A 27,119-nucleotide genomic window follows, 5' to 3' on the forward strand; every position below is an offset into this window, starting at 1 on the left:
ATGTCCACCATATATGGTAATATGAACCAGGTGTTTGATTACATTTCCAACATTTAGCAGATCTATCCTGATACATTTTTGCCAATCTTGGTGCAAAATGCCATCTATAGAACATTTTATATATTTTTTCTTTATATGCAGCTGACATAGTCAATTTAGCATTTCTATCCTACAATTTCTGCTATTTGTCTAATTCTATTGCATATCCAAAATTTTTAGCTCAAACAATCATTGTCTCCTTTACCTGCTCACTTTCAAGTTTAATATCTAATAAATAACAATATATTTTTTATCAATTTTTATCCATTCCAGTTAATATCTGGTCCAATTCTGTTAATTCTTTATTAAAACCATACATTTTAGCATCTTTCTCATATCAAGATTGTATCAGCCTTTGTGGCCACCATGCAATGTACATCCTTTGACTACTAAGTTCCTGCTTGGTTTTTAATTCCCCTTTTTCATTCAAAATATCTTTATATCTTACAATTTTTTCCATATTAATAACATTAGGATGTATCAATGCTTCCATTGTGAAAATCCAGACTAGTGTTTTCAAGTAATGTTGTTCTTTAATTTTTTTAATAATGTTTATTGAAAGTTTTTTAAAAAAAGAGAATATATTTTAAAAAAAGAGAAACATGTTCTCACACTTTTGCAACATTTTCATTTCTATTAGTGTCAATTAAAGTCATTTGTTACAAGTAAATCTATAACTTATTTCTTAAATCCTTACTTTTTGTTATGTTAACATTACAATTATAATACAATATTTATTTAATTATACTACTGTACATATATACATATATATACATTTGTCCTTATTTCCATTTTCCCTTGTTGTTTGTTTAATCAGTTTCACTAGACATCTTTACTTCCTTTTTATACAACAATTTGTACCATATATTCCAAATTGTAAAAAACTCCCCCTCTTCCTTATTTTTTAGTAACATGGTTAGTCTAACCATTTCTGCACATTGGTGGATTTTATTAGTTATTGACAGGTCCGTGGGTATCATTGTTGATTTCCAGTTTTGGGCAAAGATTATCCTTGCCGCTGTAATGATATGTGATGTCAGATGCTGGTATTTTTTGTTCCATGTCGGTTCTGTCATTCCAAGTAGAAAGGTCTCTGGGTTGAATTTAATCTTTAGTTTTGTCATCTCTTCTAACCATGTCTGGTATCTTAGACCAGTATTTTTGGGCTTTAGGACATGTCCACCACATGTGAAAATACATTCCCTGGCTAAAGTTACACTTCCAACATTTGGGTGACATATTAGGGAACATCCTAGCAAGTCTTGCTGGTGGGAAGTGCCAGCGATAAAACATCTTATAAATATTTTCTTTATACGAGACTGATAACATTACTTTATAGTTAGTTCGCGAAATTCGTTCCCATTGTTCTAATTCAATATTGTGGCCACAATTTTTAGCCCATGTTATCATGCTCTCCTTAACCATTTCCTCTTCCATTCTGAATTTCAATAAACAGTTGTACATTTTGGTAATCATCTTTTTTTCACTTCCTTGTAAAATTTTGTCTAATTCCTGATCTGTATTATAAAATCCAAATTGTTCCTTGTCTTTTTTGTGTTTTGTTTGAATTTGAGCATACGGCCACCACCCAATTTCAATTCCCTGTGTTTTTAATTGTAACTGTTTTCAAGTTGCCTTCATCTGTTATTAGTTCTTTGTATTTTATTGTTCAGATCCATAACATTGGGATATACTAGTGCCTCCATTGAAGATAGCCAGAGAGGTATTTTCACATAATGGTTTCTTTTAATTCTTTCCCATATATATAGTATAACAAAGTGTCCCTTATCCAGTGTCTTTGAAAGTAACTATGGGTTTTATTTTTTCCATCCCAGAGAAACGCGTTGCCAGCCAATCTGTAAATCAAAGCCTTCTATTGTCAGTATTCTGTTTTAATGGTGGCTAGCCTTCCCATCCAAGAGAGTTGTAAATTTATCCATCTATCTAGATCTTTTTGTATCTAGTCTATCAACTTATCATAATTTTCAGCCTTTATTGTAGAGCATTTCGGTGTAAGCCAAATTCCTAAATATTTTACTTTTTTCATTGTTTGAACCCCTAATTCTTTTGTCAGTTCCTCATTTTGCTTTTTAGTACAGTTTTTGGTTATTATCTTAGTCTTTTCTCTGTTAATTTTGAGTCCTGCTACTTTACCGAATGCCTCTATCTCTTGCATTAATTTTTATTATTAATTTTTATAATTTTTTATAATTGTATTATCATTTAATTGTTGTTCTTTAATTTTAAGCCATACTGATAACAATGTATTTTGAACATAATGTCTTTGAAAATAATTATGTATCTTATGTCAGCTTTAAAATTCAGCTGCCACATTTTTTTTAAGAGAGTTGGAGGAGTTAAAAAGTTCAAGGTTATTCTGTATGTCGTATTAAGAAATTCCAGTGGCAGTTAATTGGTTCTCATGATTTATGAAGTGTAGAAGTGGGAGGAGAGAAGGGAGGAGAGAAGATGGATTCTGTATAACGCACGAAAATAATTTCACTTGGGAAATTGCCTTTGACATGCCAGGTCTGTTTCTAAATAAATCAATTGGAGAGAAATGTCTTGGAGTAATTGATATCATGGATACTTTCTGGATGCCTTACATGTATTTCCCAAGTCAAACTTTTATTTTTTGAAGGGGCTTGGCTGATACCCCAGAGTTCTTTTTCCTGAGATGAAGAATTATCAACAATCAGCTGAAGTTGGAGATATGTAGGGGGGAGAGTATGGGGGCCCTTCCTCTGGAACATTAATTGAATCTGTAAGCTTTTGTTTGGAGGAGATGATGGATGCTTTCAGAATGACAGTAGAGGAAAGAGTTTTGGTAACTATACTGAAGCGTTTCAACTCAAGAAGTTGTTATAACCCAGAGGTAACCCAGCTGGTTGAAGAGAAATCTTTCTCGAGCCCCAGGCAGATTGCTATTCTGTCTGATTGGAGGGAGGAGACTATACAGATGCCAGTTGGAGGAAGCCAGAAAGACACATCAACTGACAGATGTATGTTGCAGCCTCCAAGGCAATCCCCTCACTTTCCAGAGGGAATTTTGCCCCCTGCAGAGAGTATCCCTCCAGGGTGGGGATTTTTTCCAGGCCAGGGGTGGATTCAATGCCAATGGCAGCCAGCACTAACCAGCCCTGGTCTGAAGGGGGGTTGCCCAGACAACAGACAGCAGCCCTTCCCCTCCACCCGACTAGGAAACCAGGCCACACCCATCTTCCTCCTGGCCACCACAAATGCAGCCCCAACTGGCAGCGAGACCACAGGGACCCCTATTCCAGAGAGGCACCACCCAGCCAGGATACAGGGGGCTTACCCAGCCTAAATACGCCACCAGGCTGGTTCCTTTCATTCCAGTACAACCTGCAGGGGCCTGGCCTGTGCCACCTCCACAACCATGACCCAGGCTGGACCAAATACCCTTTAAGGCCATATTCAATGGCCGCTACGAACATTTCAATTACTTTCTCACTCAAATCCGATCCCATATAGAACAATTTGGAGATCAATAGGCCACAGAGCGTGATTTGGTTACGGCCATAACAAATGGGATGAATGAACTGGTGGCTCAACTACACAATCAACAAGCCACTGAATTATGTGATGTAAATGGATTTATTTAATTATTAAGACTCAGATTTGAAAATCCAGACAGGGTAGCAGAGAATGAAGAGAAGTTAATGGAAATGAGGCAAGGCAAGCGACTCTTGTCAGAATTTATTTGGGATTTTAGAAGGGTCGCAAGCCACCTCATAGATTGGCCTGAAAGAATGACTTTACACTATTTTAAAAGCACCATTGATCCAGAAGTAAAGAAGGCCTGTGAAATTAGGGGAATCCCAGAGACCTTACAATCGTGGTATGTCGCATCCCTCAGCTTAGATTGCAGCATCAACCCACACAGGAAACCCCTTACAGCAGCCCTGCCTAAGAGAATTGTGGCTAGGAGACCACCGACCGGATCAGCTGAACCTGCTCGTACAAAATCTACCAGGGTGCTGAAATGTTACCGATGTGGCCAAGCCAGCCATAGAGCAGCAGACTGTCTGGCCCCTGCTCCTGTACCACAAGCTCCACAGTCAAAGTCTAATCCAGCTGTTAGAGGTCGGAAGAATCAAGAAAGACCTCCGGCCGGGGTGGATTTGCCAAACACAGCTGGGAAAGCCCCCTCTGTGCAGAGGGGAGCAATAGACCACCAGACTGCCATCACATCCCCGAGAACCTGACCTGCGAAGATGACCCAATGGTGAGTGATCCATCATACCTTTTACAGTAAAGGTCAAGTTAGTTGTACCAAACACGGGGGAGGCCGGGGAATTAGAAGCTGTCATTGATACTGGGTGCTCTAGATGTCTTATCAGACTCCCCATCATTGAACAATTGGGCATAAAGACTAACCCGCTAAAATGCCCAATCAGATTTGAGCAAATGGATGGAACCTTAATTGGAGCCCACCAGCCACTCAGATGACTGAATTGATCAAGATGGAATTAGGGCCCCATCACAAACTCATATGCTTCATCGTGGCCCCCAAGATGTCAGAATCAATCATACTGGGACTTGCTTGGCTAGACAAATGGGCCCCAACAATCAAATGGGAGGATGGATTCAGAAAAATCCTCATTGGACCGGGACCATTGCCCCCTCTTCCACCCACTACAAAGCCACCAGTCAGATTAAACCCAGAGCCAGCATCCATGGCATCCCACCTTCTCCCAGATAACCCCCAGTACCCGACCAATACAAAGACTTGGCTGAAACATTCAGTGAAGAAGAGTGTAATGTCTAACCTCCCCATCGAACCACTGATTGTGCCATAGAATTAGAGCCCGGGGTGAAATTACCAAAACCAAAGATGTATTCCATGACGCCTGCTGAAATGACTGAATTAAGGAAATACATCGACAGCAATTTGGAACAAAGTTTTATTGAGCCTGCCAAATCAAGACTAGTTGCCCCCTGTGTTCAAGGAGAAGAAAGATGGTGGGTTGATATTGTGTGTTGACTTTAGAGGCATGAACGCCGTATGCAACAAAAGCATGTACCCTCTCCCCCTTAGGAAGGACTTATTGAACCACCTGTCGAAGGGCAAGATATTCACCAAGCTAGATCTCAGGGAAGCTTACTACCAGGTCTACATCAAAGAAGGAGATGAATGGAAAACTGCTTTTAACTGCCCTCTGGGTAGCTTCCAATTCAAAGTCATGCCTTTCAGACTTCAGGGGGCTCCTGCAGTGTTTATGCAGCTCATCAATGAGGTGCTACACCCACACCTTTACCGGGGGGGGTCCTCGTGCACCTGGTGACATCCTTATCTTCAGCGAAACCATAGAAGAACACGTTCAATTGGTCCGACAAGTTATAGAAAAACTTCTAGCAGCCAAATTATATGTGAAATTTGCAAAATGTGAATTCCACAAAGAGTTATTGGACTACTTAGGCTACCGAATATCCAACTTTGGGATTGAAATGGACCCTGGAAAGGTGAAAGCGGTGCTGGACTGGAAACCCCCCAGAACTCGAAAACAACTTGGTGTGGGAGCGGTGGAGATCTAAGCCTTGGTCGACTCAGGGGCCACAGCCAATTTCATGGATGCTCATTTTGTAGAGCAGTGGTTCATTCCTCAGCAACAGGTGTCCCCACCAGTTATGGTAGAGACAATTGATGGTCGACCCCTTTGTTCTGGACCTGTGATTCCTGCAACCAAACCCCTTTGCATGCCTTTTGGGCAGCATGTGGAGAAAACCGTGTTCTATGTTACCACAGTGCCTCATTATCCAGTGCTGCTGGGTTTGGAGTGGTTACAGGCCCATAATCCACAGATTGTCTGGTCATCTGAAGCTGTGCAGTTCCTTGATAGGAAGTGTGCCAACCATTGCTTGCGCTCCTGTCAGGGAGTGTGGCTACGCCTGTGGACCTGAATCTACCTGCGGAGCTGGTGGTCTTTGCTGATGTGTTTGGGGAGAAGGAGGCGGATCATTTGCCTCTGCATCGGGTGTATGACTGTCCAATCAACTTGTTGCCCGATGCAAAATTTCCGGTGGGTTGGATATATTCCCTGTCGGAACCGGAGTTGGACGCGTTGTGGAATTTTATTGACAAGAACCTCCAGAAAGGGTTTATCCAGCCTTCTACCTCCCCATTGGCTGCATCAGTGCTTTCTGTAAAAAAGAAATCTGGGGAGCTACGTTTGTGTTGTGATTACCGCAAGTTGAATGCAATCACAGTGAGTAATCGGTACCCGCTTCCCCTCATCCCTTAACTGATTGAGCAGCTTCGTCAAGCTAAGATCTTTATGAAGTTGGACTTGCATGGGGCCTACAATCTGGTTCGCATTTGTGCAGGGGACGAGTGGAAAACAGCTTTCTGGACGAGGTATGGGCATTTTGAGTATACCGTGATGCCTTTTGGATTAACCAATGCCCCAGCTGTGTTCATGCATTTCATGCACGATGTTTTCCATGATTTGTTGGATCAATTTGTGGTCATTTATTTAGATGACATTTTAATTTACTCAGACTCCCTGCAGGAACATTGGCAACATGTGCAGCTGGTGGTGCAATGTTTGCATGATAACCACCTGTTTGCTAAATGTGAGAAGTGTCAGTTTGCACAAACCACAATTGATTTCTTGGGACATCGTATTTCACCTGCTGGGGTGGAAATGGACCTGGAAAAAATACAATCGTTGCAGGAGTGGGAACCTCCACAGCGGGTTAAAGATGTGCAACAACTGTTGGGGTTAGCGAACTACTACCACACATTTATTCCCCGCTTTGCTGCCTTGACTGCTCCCCTTTCTAATCTGCTCAAGACGGGGAGAAGTTCCATTGGGGTGTTGAGGAGCAGGCAGCTTTCAAGGCGTTGAAAGTCACCTTTGCTTCTGAGCCTATCCTCAAACACTCTGATCCAGGCCAGCCATTTGTGGTGGAAACAGATGCTTCTGATGTGGCTGTTGGTGCAATGCTCCTCTAGGCCTATGCTCCCACAGGCACCCTGTTTCCATGTGCTTATTATTCCAGGAAGTTGTCGGCTCCAGAGCGCAACTATACGATTTGGGACAAGGAGCTATTGGAGGTTAAGGTCGCTTTTGAGACATGGCAGCACCACCTGGATGGGGCTCATCACCAAATTGAGGTTCGGACGGATCACTGCAATTTGGAACACCTATGTACAGCTCGGACATTGAACCAATGTCAGGTGAGATGGTCCTTATTCTTTGCTTGATTTGATTTCTGGGTGACCTATGTTCTGAGTGGAGGGAATCAACGTGCCGACGCCCTATCTTGGAAGCCTGAGTATACCTGAAGGGAGGATAAAATCTTGCCCCAGACGGTGATTCCATTGGAGCAGTTTGCGGCCACTGAGGAACGTGTGGACCTCTGAGTGAGGATTCAGGAGGCGCAGTGGCAGGACCCATTTGTGGCAGCTCGATGTTGAGAATTAGATGAGAATGGGAAACAAGAGACTCCTTGGGCATATATTGGGGACCTGTTGTGGTTCCATGATCACATTTACGTGCCTGGAGGTCCTCTTCATGGCCTTATCCTATGTCAATGTCATGATAGTCTGGTGGCTGGACACTTTGGGGTGTTCAAAACACTGCACCTCATTTCTAGGACATTTTGGTGGCCGAGACTTAAACATGATGTGTCAGGATATGTGGTGTCCTGTGGGATCTATCGCCAAGCCAAGTATGCTCCTGGTGTGCCCGCTGGTCTCTTGCAGCCCTTGCCCATGCCAGAACGACTATGGGGGGCACTTTCATTGGATTTCATCATTGAGTTACCACCATCGAATGGTGCCACAACCATTTTGGTGGTGGTGGATATGGCCCACTTTATTCTGTGTGCAGGTCTTCCATTGGCCAAGATAATGGCTCAATTGTTTATCTCCCATGTTTTCCGGTTGCATGGATTACCAGACATCATAATATCAGATCGTGGGGTACAATTTACAGCATGCTTCTGGCAGACCCTACTCATGAAACTGCAGGTTCAGGCGTGTCTGTCATCTGCTCATCACCCCAAAACTGATGGAGGGACAGAGTGAGTGAATGCTATTTTAGAGCAGTACCTTCGCTGTTTCAGCAATACTCAACAAGACAATTGGGTGGAAGTGCTGCAGGTGGCAGAATTCGCTTATAACAATGCTCAACATGCATCCACCCGCATGTCCCCTTTCTTTGCTAACTATGGGTTTCATCCATGACTTTTCCCTTTAGCCCTGTCTGATTCCCCAGTTCCAGCAGTGGATACATTCTTGCAGGAGTTAAAAGCCGTGCACCACGTGGTCCTCGATCAACTAGAGAGAGCCAAGGAGGACTATAAACAGTTTGCAGACTGACATCATCGCGATGTTCCGCCTTTAGTGGTAGGCGATCGGGTTTGGCTCTCTACTCGATCCTTACCAACGACACGACCATCGAAAAAGCTCGATCACCATTACTTGGGACCTTTTCCAGTCGAGGCAGTGATCAATCCTGTGACTTATCACCTCTCCCTGCCACAGACCATGCGTATCCATCCTGTTTTTCATCATTCCCTGTTAGTCCCTGCCTTGGCCAACAGTCCGCATAGATTGGCTCCATCACAGCTGGCCCCAGTAGTCCCTCTGGGGGAGGAGGAGTACGAAGTGGATAGCATCCGAGATTCATGCCAGTTGCAGGGTCAATTTCAGTATCTGGTGGCATGGAAAGGTTATGGACCAGAGGACTTCACCTGGGTCAATGCCACTGATGTTCATGCTCCTCGTTTGGTCCAGGACTTTCATACTCGGTTTCCTCAACGTCCTCATCTGCCTGGTCCCAGGGGAGGGGGCCATGCGGGGGGGATAGTGTCATGCCCCTGGTGGAGACTGACTCTGAGGAAGAGGAGGAACAGCCAACAGGGAGTGGGAGTGTGGCTCCAAATGTGGTGGAGGAGGCTGGAGAAGGGCAGAGGCTGGCTGAGCAGTCAGAGGAGGATCCAGGCCCATCCTCTATCCATCCTAGGTCACACAGGGAGGAGAGGATCAGGAAAAAGTGAGGTCTACTCAAGAGGAGATTACCATGATCCTCCTCGTGGCTTGCAGGTGGGAGCTGTGTATATAAGTTAGCAACTGCGCAGTTAGAATTGCTGAAGTCAATTAGTGTTCACCTTGAAAGAGGCTTATCTTTGCTGGCATTCTTCCCATGGACTTTTCTCGGTTATTTTTCTGGAGTTTATGATAACTTATCTTGGCTTGCTTCGGAACTCTTGTCAATGTGGTTTGTTTTAGTTTTCTTTTTGCCTCATTATTTACTTTTGTGACTTTAAACTCTGCCTAATAAAACAGTGAAGTTAATTTGAAGGCCTTACCGGACTTTAATGTATGCTTTGGGTTTGGGGTTATTTTGAGAGACTACGGGTCATCACACTTCCAGAGTCAGTATAAATAGCAGAGGAGACAGTGAATATCCCTGCCTACTGCCTTTTTAATATCAAAGTTCTCCGTCATGTCTCCATTTACCATCACATTGGCTGATTGTTTGTGATATATTGTTTTAATCATATTAATAAATCTCTCCCCTAAGTCCATATATTTTAATTGTAATAGCATACATTGCCAATTAACATTATCAAATGCTTTCTGTGCATCCAAAAAAATCAGTGCCAGGATGTGTTTCATTCAACATTATCAAATGCTTTCTGTGCATCCAAAAAAATCAGTGCCAGGATGTGTTTCATAATACTCTAATGTATTCAAAATCATTCTCATATTGTTTATAATCTCTGTGGCAAGAATCCATTCTGATCTGGATGTATAAACTAATTCAAACCCCTTTTTAATCTCACTGCTATTGTTGAAGCATATATTTTATAATCTGCATTCAATAGAGATATTGGCCTATAGTGCTTTATCTGCATTAAATCTGAGTCATCTTTCAGTAAAAAAGTAATATTTGCTTCCATCCATGAGTTAGGTATTTTTGCTTCTAGTAGAACTTCATTAGAGAACCCAAGAATCAGCAGCTGCAGCTCTGAATTGATGATGTGGGTCATCTGATGGAGGCAGACCTGACAGAAGAGACAAGCTTCTCTGGCCTTCGTTGGCAACTGGGAGAGTGGCAGGCTGCTTTTGGGATTTCCTGAGGTTAATTGATAAGTGGGAGCTTGGAACTGTGAACTTCATGAGACATTGTAGACACAGCTGCTAAATTTCTAATGCAGCATAGCAGGCCTTTCTAGGTATTTTTTTTTCTGGCTACCTTCTGCAGTCTTTCTTCTGCGGTCCTGTGGGTGTTCTGTGGTTGGACCTGGGAGGACTGCCTGGGGGATCCTGGGGCTGGGGGGGGGAGCTGAATGAGAGTGTGTTGGTCCCTTTCCCCCAGGTGAGAACTGGTGGGGAGGAGTGGTTGCCTGCTTGGTGGTAAGAGTAACTGGGCAGGGTGCTGTTTATGCATTGAGTGGATGTATTCTGAGTGTGCTGGGAGATAAGGGGGGCTGGATGTGACCCCTCTGCAGCAATAAGGAAGGGGTGGTGTGAGTTTGAGGGTGCTGACAGCAAGTGCTATAGTGCCTGTAAAGCTCACCTTGCCCCCAACGGTCTGTCAGTGGTGGTAAGTTTTTTCCCCTCTTTTTTTAAGGAAGAGTGTTGGGGATGGTTCTATCTATCCAATGGTTTTATCAGGGAAGGCAGAGGAGGGTGTCCTATTTCAGTGGTGTTGGATAATGGGAGATACAGGAGACAAGGGGGGCAGGCATGGGGAATGTGACCTCGGTGTTTAGTACCAGTCTCATGTCATGCACCCTTGCACTCACCTCATTTTCCTGGTCACCAAATCTGTGGTGGCCCTGGTCTTAGACTGCTGGTTTTAAATGTAAGATCAGCCTGCAATAAGGCTAGCCTTACTGTTGATTTGATCCTTGAAGAGAAGTCTGATCTGGCTTGTATAACTGAGACCTGGCTGGGCCCAGAGGGAGGCGTTCCCCTTGTAGAAATGTGTTCAGTGGGTTATCGAGCATGGCACCAGTCTAGACCTCAGGGCCGGGGAGGAGGTGTGGCTGCTGTTATCAGAGAATCTCTAGTAGCCTCCAGAGGCACTGTTCCACAAATACCCAGCTGTGAGACCCTTTTTCTTAGGATGGGCTCAAGGAATCAGGTGGGATTGCTGCTGCTGTACCAGCCTCCCTGCTACATGGCAGATTTCCTACCTGGGCTCCAGGACTTCATCTCAGGGCTGGTGGTGGAATTTCCCAAGCTTATAGTTCTGGGGGATTTCAACCTGCCTTCTCTGGGGGTGGGGTGGAGTTAGTCCAAGATTTCATGGAAACTATAACTTCCATGGGCCTGTCCCAGATCATCCCAGAGCCTGACTAGTAATAGTAGTCACACACCCAATTTGATGTTCTTGTCGGAGCAGTGTATATATGACCTGGAATTGGTGGACCTGTCCTTGGCCCCCTTTGTCATGGTCGGATCACAGTCTGGTGGCAATGAGTTTCTCAAAAGCTGCACCCCCCCCGCAGGGAGGCAGGACTTATTAGATCTGTCCCCATTGACTAATGGACCCGGATGGGTTCCAGAAAGAGCTAGGGGTTATAACTGCAGATGTACTGTGCAGTTCAGCCAAGTTCTTAGTCACTGTTTGGAATAGGAAAATGACTGAGGCTCTGGATAGGATTGCACCTTTGCGACCTCTCCTCACCCATAGACCTCTCTGTGCCCCATGGTATACAGAGGAACTGAGCAGGATGAAATGCATGAGGAGATGTTGGCAGAAGACAGGAGATTAACTTGATTGAACACAGGTAAGAGCTGCTACTAGGGCCTACCTCGTGGCAATTCATGCAGCGAAGTGTAAATACTTCTCCACAGTAATTGTGTCTGCAGATAATTGCCCAGTGACCCTCTTTAAGGTGAGCCATCTCCTCCTGGGGAAGGAGAAGATTGAGATCCACTTGAAGGGGCACACTGCGGAATTTGCAGATTTTCTGGAAGACAAAATCACTTGACTTTGTTCCCAGTTAGATGCTGGTCCAGTGGAAGCTCTTGAGGAAGGTTCTTGCCCTGTTATCTGGGAATGGTTTAACCTTGTTGCTCCTGAGGAAGTGCACAGGATCCTAGGGAGTAGGCACACAAGCACCTGTGTTTTCGACCCACGTCCCTCCTGGCTTGTGAAAGCTTCCCAGGAGGTGACAGATGGGTGGACTCTGCCAGTGATTAATGCTTCCCTACAGGAGGGGACAGCACTTTAAGGAGGCTGTGGTCCACCCTCTTCTTAAGAAGCCATCGCTGGACCCCAAATGGATAATTTCCGACTCGTCTCCAATCTTCCCTTTTTGGGAAAGGTTGTTGAGAAGGTGGTCACGCAGCAATTCCAGAGGTTTCTGGATGAAACGGATTATCTCAACCCCTACCAGTCAGGATTCAGGCCTGGATTTGGGACAGAAATGGCATTGGTCACACTTTTGGATGATCTCTGGCAGGAATGGGATGGGGGTAGTGCATCTATCCTTGCTCTACTTGACCTCTCAGTGGTTTTCAATACCATTGATCATGAGATTCTCCTGGGGTGGCTTCAAGGGATGGGAGTGGGAGAGGCCTTGTGTTGTCCTGGTTCACTTCCCTCCTCTGAGGCCACTCTCAGTCAGTGTTGATAGGAGGGGAGAGATCCAGCCCTCGCCCACTGCTTTATGGGGTTTCATAGGGTTCGGTACTGTCTCTGCACATCTTGAACATTTATATGAAGCTGCTGGGTGAGATCATCCATCACCATGGACTGAGGTATCACTGATATGCTGATGATACTCAGCTGTATGTCTCAGTCTATGGTGAATTAAATGTTGCTGTGTCTTCCCTCTTGCAGTGCCTGCAGGCTGTTAGGGGCTGGATGAGGAGCAACAGGTTGAAACTAAACCCTTGCAAGACTGAGTGGCTCTGGGTTTGGAGTTTGTTGGCTCAGGAAGAATTGCCACCTTTGGTCTTGGATGTGGTGATATTACCCCAAACAGACCCTGTGTGTAATCTAGGGGTTTTCCTGGACTCACGACTCCTGCTTGAAGAGCAGGTGGCAGTCGTGGCCAGGAGGGCTTCTGTGCAACTGCAGGTTGTGTGCCAATTATGCCCTTTCCTGGACCAATGGTCCCTACTCACAGTGACTCATGCCCTAGTCACTTCCTGTCTTGATTATTGCAATATGCTCTACATGGGGCTGCCCTTGAAGAACATCCGGAAGCTCCAGTTGGTGCAAAATGCAGCAGCCCACATGGTTTTGTGCAGACCCCGGTGTGCACGTTTCACCTTTCCTCCGAGAGCTGCATTGGTTGCCGATTTGCTTCCAGATACAATTCAAGGTGCAAACCTTTAAAGCTGTTCATGGTTTGGGACCAGGTTATCTGAGAGAACATCTCTTGCCGTCACATCTACCCAACCCATTAGAGCGGGGAGGCAGGGAATGCTGCGGGTTCCATTCCTGAAGGAGATACACCTGGTGGGACCCAGAAGAAGGGCCTTCTGTGGGATGGCTCTCTCTCTCTGAAACATCAATCCCCCGAAGATTAGAATGGCCCCCTCTCTAATACTCTTCTGGAAGGCACTGAAAACCTGGTTCTGTCAGTGAGCTGGGGAACCCAGAGTGGGATGGAGCCCATCAAATGGCTTGTGTGATCTGCAGTGGTCAGGGTGAAGGGGGGAGTTAGGGGGTGATTTTTTAATATATTTTTTTCCAGATTTTTTTCTATTGTACTTTATTAATTTATTTGATTCTTTTTAAAGTTTTCATTGTTTTTTTTATTTTAAATATGATTTTCTTTTAAGTCCAGGTTTTATAGTCTCTAACAGCTTTCCTGATTGGCCAGTATTGTACTGAGGTCCCAATCAAACTTCTTACTTTTAAACTTTTTTTCACTCACTTAAAGTTAAAAAAAATCCCTCTTCTTTCCGATTTAAAATGGCTCTCCGGCTTAGCCACCACTTTCCTTGTGGGTGGAAAAACAAAACCACCTCCTCTTTTTTTGGTCCCACTCTCTCCCTAGCTAGTTTCCTGGGGGCTCGATCATCCATAGCAATTGGAAGTTAGAAATCTCTCACCCAGCTCATTCACACTGTTCCTCATTCTGCCACGCTTTCAAATCAGCTGTCCCATCTTTGATCAGGTATGCAATGGCTGTCCTTTTCTCCCTACTGAGAGCCTTTCCCTGGATCAATCAGGAAGTTTGCAGGCTTCCTGAGATTGATGGAGTGTGCTCTATTACTTCATTGCCCCTTTGAGGTGATTTAGGTCCATCCAAACTCCGGCAGTTCACATTTCAGTGTGATCCCCACGGAGCCCCATGGGATGTGTTGTATCACCATCACATCAGCCCTGCTACTCCCCAATTTTCTATGCTTTAAAAGGTCTTTAGCCCCCCCCCCCTCAGTTCCTTTCAGGTCTAGGATTTTTCACTCTAAGATAGTTCACCATTTAAAAAAATAGTTCTAAGAGTCTCTTTTTGTGGATTTTCCTCTTTTTTTTCTTTAAAGTTAGGGTCTAAGTGAAAGGAATCTTCTCACCCAGGTCCAATCACTGTTCATCTGCACTGCTCCTGCACATTTCTTTGTTCCCTCAGCTGTCCCAGCTTTGCCTCCATGTCCTGCTTACCTTCTGGCTGGAGAAAAACTCCCAGGAACTGCCTTTGGCTGCAGAGAATCAAGTCCAGAACATGGTCAACAAAAATTGTAACTATAAGTCCAATCAAGGCAAAATGAGGTAATTGGTCCAGCAGGGCAGGAGCAAGAAGTCCAGAAGTGAAGGCATGGCAATAACTCAACAACGTTGGGAGGACTCAATAACTCAACACTGTTGGGAGGACACAATAACTCAACACCATTGGGAAGACTCAATAACTCAACATGGTTGGGAGGACACCAAGAACACAGATAACCAAAGTTAACATGTTTGCTCCAGCAGCTGCTGCACTCAGCATGCATCTCATTTAAACTCTCTTCCCAGCAGTGGCTAATGAAGGGAATCAGGGCCCTTTTCTCCCCCATAAGCCACACAACCCATGTTGCTCTCTTCCCGTTCTGCCCTATGATGAAAAGGGGGTTTGCCTGGGTCTTCCTCTGAACTCCCCCTCCTTTGTTCTATCTCTCCTCTGCTCTGCCCAGCCAGACTTTGCCCTTCCTGTTTCCTCCACAGCCAACAGAACCACACTCCCACTCCCTGTCAGCTGTTCATCTTCCTCCTCAGATTCAGACTCCAACAGGGTCATGACACTATCCCCCCCTGCAGGACCCCCTCCCCTGAGACCATGCGGATGGGGACGTTGCACAAACTGGGCATGGAAGTCGTGGACCAGACAAGGGACAAGACATCTGCGGCATCGACCCAGGTGAAGTTCTCCAGTCCATAACCTTTCCATGCCACCAGACACTGAAACTGGCCCCACAACTGGTGTGAATCTCAGATGCTGTCCATTTCGTACTCTGCCTACCCATGAAGGGCCACTGAAGGACGGTGGTGGACTGTCAGCCGATACTGGGACTAACAAAGACCAATGAAAGACTGGATGAATCCACATGGTCCATGGCAGGGAGAAATGAAACACCACAGGATTGATCACCGCCTCAACTAGAAATGGTCCCAAGTAGCAGTGATTGAGGTTTTTCGATGGCTGCGTTGTCAGTAAGTACCAGGTAGAGAGCCAAACCCAATTGCCTACAGCTAGCCTGGCCTGGGTCTTCCTCTGAACTCCCTCTCCTTTGTTCCACCTCACCCCTGCTCTGCCCAGCCAGACTTTGCCCTTCCCCAGTTTCCTCCACAGCCAACAGAGCCATACTCCCACTCCCTGTTCATCTTCCTCGTCAGATTCAGACTCCAACAGGGGCATAACACCATTGCTGTAATCAGGGGGAAAGGAAAGGCCCAAGCACACTAGAATGGCTACCGAAATAGCACCCCAGGAGCCTGCCATCTCTAAGGAATAAGGACCTCATGGAAGTGTTTAGCGAGAAGGGATCCAATGTCCTGCCCCCTATCATTTCACGGACTATGCAATTGAGATCTTCCTTGGGTGAAGTCCCCTAAGCCTAAGATGTATGTAATGACCCCCAAGAAGATGGGGGAACTAAGAGATTTTGTTGATAAAAATCTAACCAAGGGTTTTATCCAGCCCGTGGCAGCCCCCATGCTGTTCACAGCAAAAAAAGATGGGTCATTGAGACTATGCATGGATTTCTGTGGAATCAATGGGGTCTACGTGGAAAACATGTACCTGCTCTCTCTCATGAAAGACATGTTGGGATACTTGTCCAAAGGAAAAATGCTAACTAAGCTGGATCTGAGGCATACTACCATGTGAAAATGAAAGAGGGGGACAAGTGGAAGACCACATTTAACTGCCCCTTGGGATGCTATCAATTTAGAGTGATGCCTTTCTGGCTGCAGGGAACACCAACCATGTTCATGCAACTGATAAATGCAGTGTTGCATGAGCATTTGTACAAAGGGGTCCTTGTGGATCTAGATGACATCTTAATTTACTCCGAGAGATGGAAGAGCATGTGAAACCATTGTGTCAGGTGCTTAGGAAACTCCTGGATGCTAAGCTGTATGCCAAACTGTCAAAATGTGAGTTTCATAAAACCAGTCTGGACTAATTAGGGTACCAGGTGTCATGTAAGAGAATAGAGATGGATCCAGGGAAGGTGAAAGTTATTTTGGAGTGGCAAGCCCCCTGAACCAGAAAGCCAATGCAGTTTCTTATGGGTTTATTGTTCATTTGTTCAGATCAGCTTGGAAATCAGAGTTGTTCATGACTGGGGGAGGTGGGTGAAGCCCAAGCCCAGCCAGCCACTAAACTGGACTATGGAATGCCAGGCAGCATTCAAGAAGCTCAAACGGCTTTTTGTGGCTGAGCCCGTCTTCAAACACCCAAACCCAGATGAACCATTTGTAATACAGGTATATGCTAGTGATCTGGCAGTGGGGCCTGCTCCAGAAGAATGCAGTGGAAAAATTGCAACCCTCTGCCTATACATCTCACAAACTAGATGAGAGAGATGTTGGGCAGTGTGGGAGAAAGAGGCTTTGTAGTTTTTGTCAACGTTCTGGGTAATACATCCAAAGAAATCAGAACTCTGAGGCAGGCAGGTCCCTCAAAGAATATGTTTATTAGATACATCATATTGGCACTGCTAGTGAAAGCCAACTCTGAACTTTCCAGTGCTAATAGCATAGTTAAAAAGAGCAACTGTTTCCCTCCCCAATTGTCCCAGGTCACGTTGTCCAATTAAAGCAGTCGGCAGGTTCCTCGGTCACTCCCCTCCTCCTTCAACTGCCACCTGTTGGGATGACCTTGGTTCCCATGGGAAAGCTCCTTGTTGTGCAGATGGTCTATCTCTCCTCCCTCCCTTAGAGTGTATGGCAACTATGAAGCAATTTTGAAGCAGCAAAAGATGGCTTTAGTCAGGTTTGATTCAGAGTTGACAGTCAGACCTTCCCCCTTAAATCAATAGAAGTTCCTGGAAACTGTAAGCATAGGAAACATTAGTTTACTCTCAACCACCCCTCCAGTCCCCAAGAGGTTCTTTTAGCTTCTGAGGGTGTCATGGAAATTTTTTGTTAACCAATCTGCTTTCACATCCTCATTTTTTACCCAGCAAATATCCTTTTCATTATACCAGATATTGTAGTTTTTCCTTATACAATCTGGTGTCTAAAATCTTTTTTTATTTTTTTACTTTATAATGGGTTTCTCCTTGCACTACAATTGGTTTCTTATGTTAGGGAAAGGCCCTAGAAATTTTGGCCCTAGCTTCCTGCAAGGCAGCTTTAGCTTCAAGTATTTGGTGGAAAGGTAAACTTTGTCCTTGATTCAGAATGGTGCTTGTAGGGATCTGTGCTTGTTTGCTTGGGCTTTGTGAGTTTTTGCAGCCTCGCTGAGAGAGACTTCAATTTTTCCACACTTTCCTTAGTGACTCCAACCATTCAGTAAGGGTCATGGAGGAGGATTGCTCTGGGGGAAGCTTAGGTGTGGGGACAAACTCCATTCCTGTGGTTATTTGGAATGGGGTGTGCCCAGTGTTGCTATGTACAGCATTATTGTACACTACCTCTGTGAAGGGCAGCAAGTCTGCCCTATTGGTTTGTTGGTAGTTGACATAGCACTTCAAATATTGTTCTATCATTGCATTAGTTTGTTCTACCCCCCCATTCGTGCTCGGATGAAAACTGAGCTAAGTCCTTGGGAGGACCCAATTAACTTAATGAATTCCCTCCAGAACTTAAATTGATCTCCTCGATCTGAGATGATTGTCTTCAGGATTCCATGCAGCCTGTAGATGTGTTTTATGAATAACTTAGCTAACTTATGGGCTGATGGGAGACTGGGTCAGGTTATGAAATGAGCTTGCTTAGAGGTCGATCGCTGTCCAGATGACAGGGTTTACCCCATTTTATTGGAGCTCCACTATTAAAACCATGGCGATTTCTTCCGATGCACGGAATGGGTTGGCCACTTATTGGAGGAATCCAAGAGGCTTTTCTGGCCACTTCTTCATAGTGGCACAAACTGCACAACTTTTGACATAGCTCTCAATGTTTTTCATCACCCCTGGTCACCAAAATTGCCTCCTTGCCAAGTGTAGGGTTTTTAGGAATCCAAAGTGTCCTGCTTGCTTTGCATTGTGACTTCTTTGGAGCACTTGAAGGTGAAGGGCACTAGAGACATACAGTTTAGATCCTTTTTAGGCTAGTCCCTCCCTGGAGATTAGTAGCTCTTTGTTGTCTGTGTACCAAGGATCGGACAGTTCAATTTTTAGGTTCTGGGTCAGGTCCCGTTTCTCCCCCCACACCCCATGGTTCATCGCTTTCACATTTGTTGTCTGATCATGGCTTGGATTGCTGTCTGGGGAGAAAGGAATCATGGCATGGATTACCTCCTCGTGCTTGCTGTTGCATGTGGCATTTATGACAAAGCATCTGCTAAGATACTTTTTTCCCCAGGATGTAATTCAGAGTGAAGTTTAAATGATTGAAGTATTGTGCCCATTGAACTTGCTTGGGTGAAAGTTTCCATAGGGTCCTAAGCATCTCCAGGTTTTTGTGATCAGTCCATACCTCAAAAGGTAATTTACTTGCTTCCAGGAAGTGGCACCACATTAGTAGAGCCCAATGAACTGCATAGGCTTCTTTCTCCCACTCTGCCCACCTCCTTTCAGCCTCAATAAGCTTTTGGGAGGTGGATGTGAATGACTGCAGATTCCCCTTCAGGTTTTTCTGAAGGACTGCAGCCATTGCCCATGTTGCTGGTATCTGATTGGATGACAAAAGGGTCCTCTGGGTCAGGGTGTTTGAGGACCAGTTCTTTAGCAAAGAGTCTTTTGAGTATCTTGAAGGCAAAGAGTCCTTTGAGTATCTTGAAGGCCTCTTGGCATTTTAGAGTCCAGTTTAGGGGTTGGCTTGGTCAGGGTTTTACTCCCCACTCCCATTTTCAGTAGCTCAATGATTGAGAGGGCTATTTCTGTGAAGGAGGGAATAAATTGCTGGTAGAAGTTTGCTTCCCCAGGAAGCTCTGGAGTTGTTTGTGGGTCCAAGGGGGTTGCCATTCCAGGAAAGCTCTGACTTTTCCCAGGCCCATTTCAACCCCTTCACTGGACATCTGATATCCTAAATAGTCCAGGCAGGTCTTGTAGAATTCACATTTGAATAGCTTGGCAAATAGGTTTGCTGCTAGAAGTTTTTTAAGAATTTGGCAAACCAATTTAACATGCTCCTCCATGGTCTCAGTGAAGATGAGGATGTCATCCAAAGACCTCTTTATATAGGTGCTCATGAAGCACATCAGTGATCAATTGCATGAACACTGCAGGGGCCCCTTGGAGGCTGGAAGGCATCACTTTAAATTGGAAGCTTTCTAGTGGGCAGTTGAAAGCTGTTTTGCACTCGTCCCCTTTTTAAATCTTACTTGGTAATATGCCTTGCACAGATCTAGCTTGGTAAATATTTTCCCCTTTGCCAGGTGGGCCAGTATGTCTTTCATTAAGGGGAGTGGGTACATATTTTGCATGCAGAAGCTGTTGATCCCTCTAAAATCGATGCATAATCTCATTGTCTCATCTTTTTTTTTCTTTGAACAGTACTGGTGCTACCATGTACGATTTTGCCAGTTGTATAAACCCTCTGGTCAAGTTCTTGTCAATATACTCCCTTAGTTCTTTCAGGAAGGTGTCAATATTCCCCATCTCTGGTGCATCCTCATCGTGGAGCTGGGTCACCCACTCCAACGCCTCGCCCTCTAGATTAGCAGTCACCATGTGAATCATCACTTTGTTGTTTGGGTAGGCTGGCACATGATCATCTAGGTGGGCCCACACCTGGTTCAGGAAGAATGTGAGCGTCTCTGGATCCCTGTTGAAAATAGCTTTCAGGGGAGGAGGAAGCACTGGCCAGAGAGGAGGCCACAGAATCCCATGTGGACATCAATGGGAACTCTACCCCAAACATCTGGCTGGAGATGGGGTGCCTGAGGTCCTCCTTGGCCCAGTACAGGTCTGCAATTGCTGGGGCCTCCTTCCAAGCCTCTGGTCATGCTACCGCTAGTGGGACTGCAAATAGGTAGCAACTATGAAGCAGCAAAAGATGGCTTCAGTCAGGTTTGATTCAGAGTTGACAGTTTGTTAGGCCCTGCTAATATGGAGGCAGTTCCTAGAAGGCAGCAAGGTCCCCTTTAAACTGTGGACAGATCTCAAAAACATGGAATCTCTGAGACCCCTGTAAACTCTTCCCAAAGCAAATACGATGGGCCCAATATTTCAACAATTTGACTTCGCAGTAAAGTATGTTCTGGGAGGAAAGAACTTCTTAGCAGATGTACTCTCCCAGATGCCCCAATACAAGAACATCCAAGAAGAGATAGTTAATTCTATTATAACCTCCAAGCAGCTAGTGAACCAAGTCCCTATGAGACGGCAGGTTTTGGCTGGACCCCCAGATGCGAGGGACCCCACTGAAGCTTGGTGACATCTAGAGCAACAGTTGAAAGAAGTGTTTCAAAAAAGATGCATGGTTTGAGACCCATCAGGGAGAGAAGACAATTAGAGGAGAACTGGCTTGGAAAGGAGGCAAATTGTATGTTTCTGACAGCTTGCAAATGCAAGTCTTGCAGTAAAGTCATGATGCCAAGCAACTGGCCACTTCAGTTTTCTAATGATTCTACACTTGGCCAGAAGGCAATTTTGGTGGCAGATGAAAAAGGACAGAGAGCGCTATATGGCAAGTTGGCCCACGTGCACTTCTATGCAATGGCAGCTGGACAACTACAGCAGGTGGCAGACCCAACCAGACTTTGGGAAGAAATAGCTATGAATTTTGTAGTGGAACTACCAGAAGATGGGGGGAACACTGTAATTTGGACTGTTGTGGATCTATTTTCCAAGCAGACTCACTTTGTGGTGTGTCCCAAACTCCCATCAGCCCAGAAACTGAACAAGATGTTCATGCAATACATCTATCAACTGCATGGAGTGCCCAGGAGCATCATCTTTGATTGAGAAGTGCAGTTCACAGCAAAGTTTTGGTGTGAATTTGTAAAACTGATAGGGTCTTCCCAGGGTCTTAACTCTGGGTTCCGTCTAATTTACAACAGGGCCATAGAACAAGCTAATGCAGTGGTAGAGCATTATGTTTATTGTTATTTTAACTATCAGCAATCCAACTGGGCTGAGCTCTTATCATTTGCAGAGACAGCATATTGAAAGTAACCACAGGAATGAAATTCATGCCTCTGTCAGAATAACTAAAGGAGCCTCCCTTCTCAGTTACTCTTATGGAGTGGCTAGACTCCCTAAAGGGGGCTTGGGGAAGTGTGAGGAAAGCCCTAGCAAAGCCAAGAGAAGGGCAGAAGCAACAAGCTGATAAAAAGAGGTCCACAAAGAGTTTTTTTGGGGGGAGTGTATTTATCTACAAAGTACCTGTGCTTAAGGTAACCATGTAGAAAGTTAGGTCCCAAGGTCCTTTTCCTATTGTGAAAATCATCAATCCAGTTACAGTGGAGTTACAGCTACCCAAAATACTAGGAAAAGTAAACCTGGTGTTCCATTATAGTTTGTTAAAACCTGCTCAGGGATTTCAGTTGAGACTGGTGGGTAAAGAAACCCCAGGCCTGATCATAGTGGGGGCAGAACAACTCTATGAAATAAAAAGGATCTTAGATTCTAGATATTTCAAGGGAAATTTGCAGTACCTAATGCAGTAGAATCTGATATCCAATATCTGAGGCAGAATGGGTCAAAGCCCACAATGTTAAGGCAGATCAGTTAGTGAGCAAATTCAATTCTCAGAAACCAGGGAAGCATGTCAAGGGGGGAGAGAATGAAAATGTGATGCTAATATGTGTTTAATGTTTTTCATGTATTTCCTTTTCTCAGGAGGGCCTGCATGTCAAGACTGAAAAATGTTTAATCTTCCTGTGACTATTACTGCTTTTCAACTTGTCAAAGAACTGGGGGGAGGGAAGGGTGAGATGGAACGTGGAAGCTACAATCTTCAACTGGGAGAGCCAAGGACACTTCTGCAGGTGTCTGTCAAGATATGGATTGTTATCAAAACAAAAGGCTGATTCCTAATTGAACAATGTGACTTGTTCCATGGGAGGGAGGGATGAAACTCATTTTTTAACTCTGCAGGATTGCATGGGAAAATTTAGAATTGGTTTTGCTTTCTTCAGTGCTGAAATGATGTACTCAATAAAGTTTTGCTTTTGGGATTTTAAAGTTCCTTAAAATGCCTGCTTTTATTGGGTCCATTAGTCGGATGGTTGACTGTGCTTACAAGCCACCAGTGTTTCTGGACACCAGTTCTCCTATCCCATGTAGAATCATAGAAGTATAGGATCTCCTATTTGAGAAGGAAGTTGGACTACAAGACCTCTAAGGTCCTTCTCAACTCTATTATTCTGTATTCTAAGTGTCAGGAGAAGAGAGGCTTCCAGACACCCCACCCCCGTTCTTACTGTTCTGCTTATTGATGTTTGGTTGGCATAAAGCAGACAGATCAACTCCACAAAGCATCCATACAAAGTCTTTTTTATTGGTTCATCAGGCATTCTGTCAACTCACATTTATGACGAGGTTCTTCTTAATGTCCAATCCTTCACATATCTGAATTGTGGTGTAGAAAGATAATAAAGTCTCATCCCCATAATGATTGAAGCGACTGCATGGTATGGTGGTTTCAGGCAAGAGTGAGGGAGCCTCCCCCAACCCAACAAGTGTCAATTTAGTGACCAATCCGGATTACAGATGTGACCACATGACATGGACTACATTTCCCAGGATGCCTTAACTACATTTACCATGATGCATTCCCTTAAGGGGACAGCTCTCAATTCCTAATTAACTATCCCAAATCCCATTAACTCTAAACTGTCGAGACAGCACACTTCCTGCCTGGAATTGTAAATTCCACTAAGTAAAGAGCAATTAACCAAGATAAACAGTAGAGAGTAATACTAACTGAATAGCAGACAACTATATAACTAAAATAAACAGCTATATAACTAAAGGAAACAGTAAACATTAATAAAGCATCAAACAAAGCAAAGCATGCAAAGTTTGAGGTTCAATCTTCAAGTTCAGGCTTTCTCTGCAGCAACACTAGGTCGGTAACCCATCAGGTGTAGAGCTTCTTGGTGCAAGTCTGCTGGTTACCTCTGGTGGCCTTTTAGGGTAAGACAATGGTGCCAATGGTGAAAGTCTGGTGGTCGCTTCTGGCGGCCTTTTAGGGTTGGAGCGGTATTCTTGCTTCCATGGTATCAAAGGCCATCGGGAAGCTGTTGGAAAGGGAGTTGCGGAAGCATATGCCCATGTAGAGCATCTTAATGGATGTCTGGTGGCTGCTGGCAGCTGTTTAGGGTGTCCTAGTGAAAATGTACTGGTCGCCGGCTGCCTTTTAGGATGGAACGGCATTCTTGTTTTCGAGGGTGCTAAAGGGCGTTGGATTGAATGGTGCTAAGGCATCTGCCTGGGTTGGGGCCTGCATCCGACCGACCTGACAATTCCTGAGATTCCCCAACCCAGGTCTGTCTTGAAGGCAAAGGGTGAGCATCTCGGGCCTCTAACTACTTCAATGTGCACTAAGGCATCAGGGGCATCGAATCCCAGCAAGAGCAAAATCTTGGCTGCAGGATCTAGGGCGGGAAATAGATGAGCCTTATGCTTCAGGTGAGGTATGTTGCTAGCTACCTCTGGTGTTGTGATGTGGCTGCGGTCATCTGGTATCCCGTTCCATTCCAACACGGGCAGCAGTAGGAACTGGGAACTTCCATCTAATGACTCGAAACAGAGTCCAGTAGCTTCCCTCCCCACCATGCGTCTTGGTGCGGTGCAGGTTGATATTGTGAAGTGCACTTCTTCCTTCTGAAATCAAAGAGGTCGAATGTGAGCAATCGCTCTGAGGATCCAGTATTACATACATCTTCACTGATTCTTTTGGGCATCCATCGGGTTAGACTTTGGCTAAGCAGATTTGGCTTTGGCTAACACGAGCGAGGGGCTGGTGTGCAATCGCACACCGCTATGCAATTGACACTCACCACTGGCTCTGGGTGTGCTTCTGTAGCATGTTGAGGCTCCTTGTTTGAAGGAGTGCTATGAGATGTCTGCAGTGGTGGATTGGTGTCTGGATGCAGCGTGGTCGGGTGCGTGTCACTTTTGCAGATATGACACTGCACTTTGACTGTGCAGTATTTGGGCGAGTATTTGGATTTGCAACACTTGTTGCAGAATTAGAGCTCTTTTATCAACTCTTTCCTTTTGGTCAGGGATTTCGCTGCAAACCCCTGGCACCTGTTCAGCGAATGTCGAGTGTGGTGCAAAGGACAAAACTAGCTTCTCTTTGGAGTTAGAGATCTAAATTGGGTTGTATCTGATGAGTCCTCTCCCGAACTGTTTATGGATGAGGAGTTGATCTCGGTTTTATGGACAACCATGAAGGGTTTTCCCCTTGCAGTGGGCATAGGGACTGTGGACAGTATATAGTTGCTGTTGTATCTTTTTTCATTGGGAGGATAAACAGCTCTGAGTCCACGGGCCCTGGAGGTGTTGCACGTTGTGGCCTGGTGGGCCATGTATTCTTCAAGAAGGGTAAAGGGTATATAGTTTTGGTGACCCTTGGCCATGAAGGCATCAGACAACTGGTGTCACTGTTCAATTAGCACCTGTGGGAGTTTTCAAACAATTTTGGTTTGCATGTTGACGTGATCAAGACAAGCGAGTCCCGGTAACCTGGGATTCCGTTGTGCCGCTTTCAGTTGTATAAGTATATTAGAGTGTTCTGCGACCAGGTGAGGCCTGTCAATAGGAATTTTAGGAAATCTGTTGAGGCTGTTCAAGAGCATTGATTCTACTACTATGGGAGCGCCATACAGTTCATCAAGTCGTTTCCATGCTAACCATAGGGCAGTGACTGGGTTGTCTAAGTGGGAGGCATAAAGTGCCTTCGTTGCTTTGGCAGACTGCGGCCCTAGCCATGCTATCAAGTGTACGAGTTCTTCATCAGATTTCAGACGTGCATCCGGAACAGTGCGTAGGAAAATTTTCTTCCGGAGGAGATATTTGCCACCTGGCTCATCAGAGAATTTGCATACCCCGTTGGCAGCCAAATCTAGCTGCCAAATCTAGCTCTCCCAATCGTCCCTCAAGTGTTCTTCCATGGGTTCAGTAAGCTTCTTATTCTTTCTGAGGTCGTAGGCTTCATGAGGTCCAGCTGCCTCTGGGTTTTGGGAACCAGGCTCCACATTTACATGTAGGGTGGGTGGAGGGTTTGAGTCCTCTGGTACTTCAGGGACATCTGTCATGGCTGAAGAAGTTGCCATGCTTCAAATTGAAAAAGATGAATTTTGGAAAATTTAGTACTTGAGCACATGGATGGCGCTGCACAATGTGAGAAGTGTTAATAAAGTATCCATTTTATGACTCAAATCTCATGTTGAAAGGGATGTCTTTGAAGTAAGGGAATGCAGTACCAGGCACCAGTTAAAATGTTGACTGATTTTGGAATGCCTTTGAAGCGCTGGGAATTATCACACTCTTTTGGAATGTCTTTGAAATGCCAGATTACGGGTAAGGAAGTGTCTGTTATGTGCTAGGTACCAAAAAGATAATAAAATGTAACTTGTATCCTGAAGATAGATTGTAAATCAAGCCATTTGCATACTGGTGGGGGTAGTTTTAGGGTATAAGAGTAAGAGCAAAAGCTATGCTTTTCGTTCCTCCCAGCTGCCGAGGGTGGAACCCATCTGCAGATGTATATCCAATAAAGCCTTTTTCCTTGGATCAACTTTGAATCCTGGTGGTTTTTCTTTAGCCACAATCTCACAATTTGGGGGCTCGTCCGGGATCCTCGACGGTGGTCGACTGGAAAGCGGGGACCAGGTAAGAGAGTGGCCACAACCTCCCATTGAGAGGCACCTCTCCCCGAATTCGGTCAGACCCCCAAGGTGACTGGGAATCCAGACGGTCCTTGGAAAAAGAACTGAGACGAAATGCCGGCTGAGAGTTTGTGAAATTGATCTGAATTGGGGACGCCCACACATCCTTTGACTGAAGAGAGTCCAGGAGTGATCAGATCAGGTAAACTTTGTTCCTTTCATTTGTAGCCCAAAAGAGAAGAGGTCCTTAAACTCTCTGGGAGAGTCCAGCGTCTGCTGGAGGACTGGGACTGGTGAGTCAAGGCTCTGGGAGTCTGGAAGAGTAGAGATGGGAAAGGGACAAAGCAAGGGTCTTGGAGACCAGGAAGAAGCCTGTCTGGGACAGGGAAAATCTGACAATGGCAGAAAATCAATTCCGGTAGATTCGCCCCTGGGACAACTTCTCCAGCAGTGGTTCTCCCCGAATCTAAAGGAATTCACCAAACGTCTCGAAAAGAAAAACATGATTTATCTTTGTCGAGACCGATGGCCAAAATACCCTTTGATTGATCCTAAATTTCCATATCACTGGAGTCCTGAGGGGGAAACCAGTACCTATTGGATGACCCAATTGCGAGACTATATTCTCCAACACAAAATGACCACCCAAATTGCATACATAGAGATATGGTTTCATGTGAAATTTGCAACAGAAGGGCAATGAA

The 27,119-nt window shown here is 45.0% G+C and overlaps 1 long non-coding RNA gene and 2 pseudogenes across 1 annotated transcript in view; 2 read left to right on the forward strand and 1 right to left on the reverse strand.

Annotated features, from left to right (window-relative positions):
- LOC148126248 (uncharacterized) overlaps positions 1 to 11,550 on the forward strand; it is a 27,772-nt pseudogene extending 16,222 nt beyond the window's left edge.
- The window catches only part of LOC148126247 (uncharacterized), a 279,757-nt gene that overhangs the window by 183,907 nt on the left and 68,731 nt on the right, over positions 1 to 27,119 (reverse strand). The window lies entirely within an intron of this gene.
- On the forward strand, positions 11,809 to 15,399 carry LOC148126249 (uncharacterized; annotated as a pseudogene).

The sequence above is a fragment of the Pseudonaja textilis genome, chromosome 3 (genome assembly GCF_049901715.1).
Source record: "Pseudonaja textilis isolate UNSWEBS1 chromosome 3, rPseTex1.2, whole genome shotgun sequence".
Lineage (NCBI taxonomy): Eukaryota > Metazoa > Chordata > Lepidosauria > Squamata > Elapidae > Pseudonaja > Pseudonaja textilis.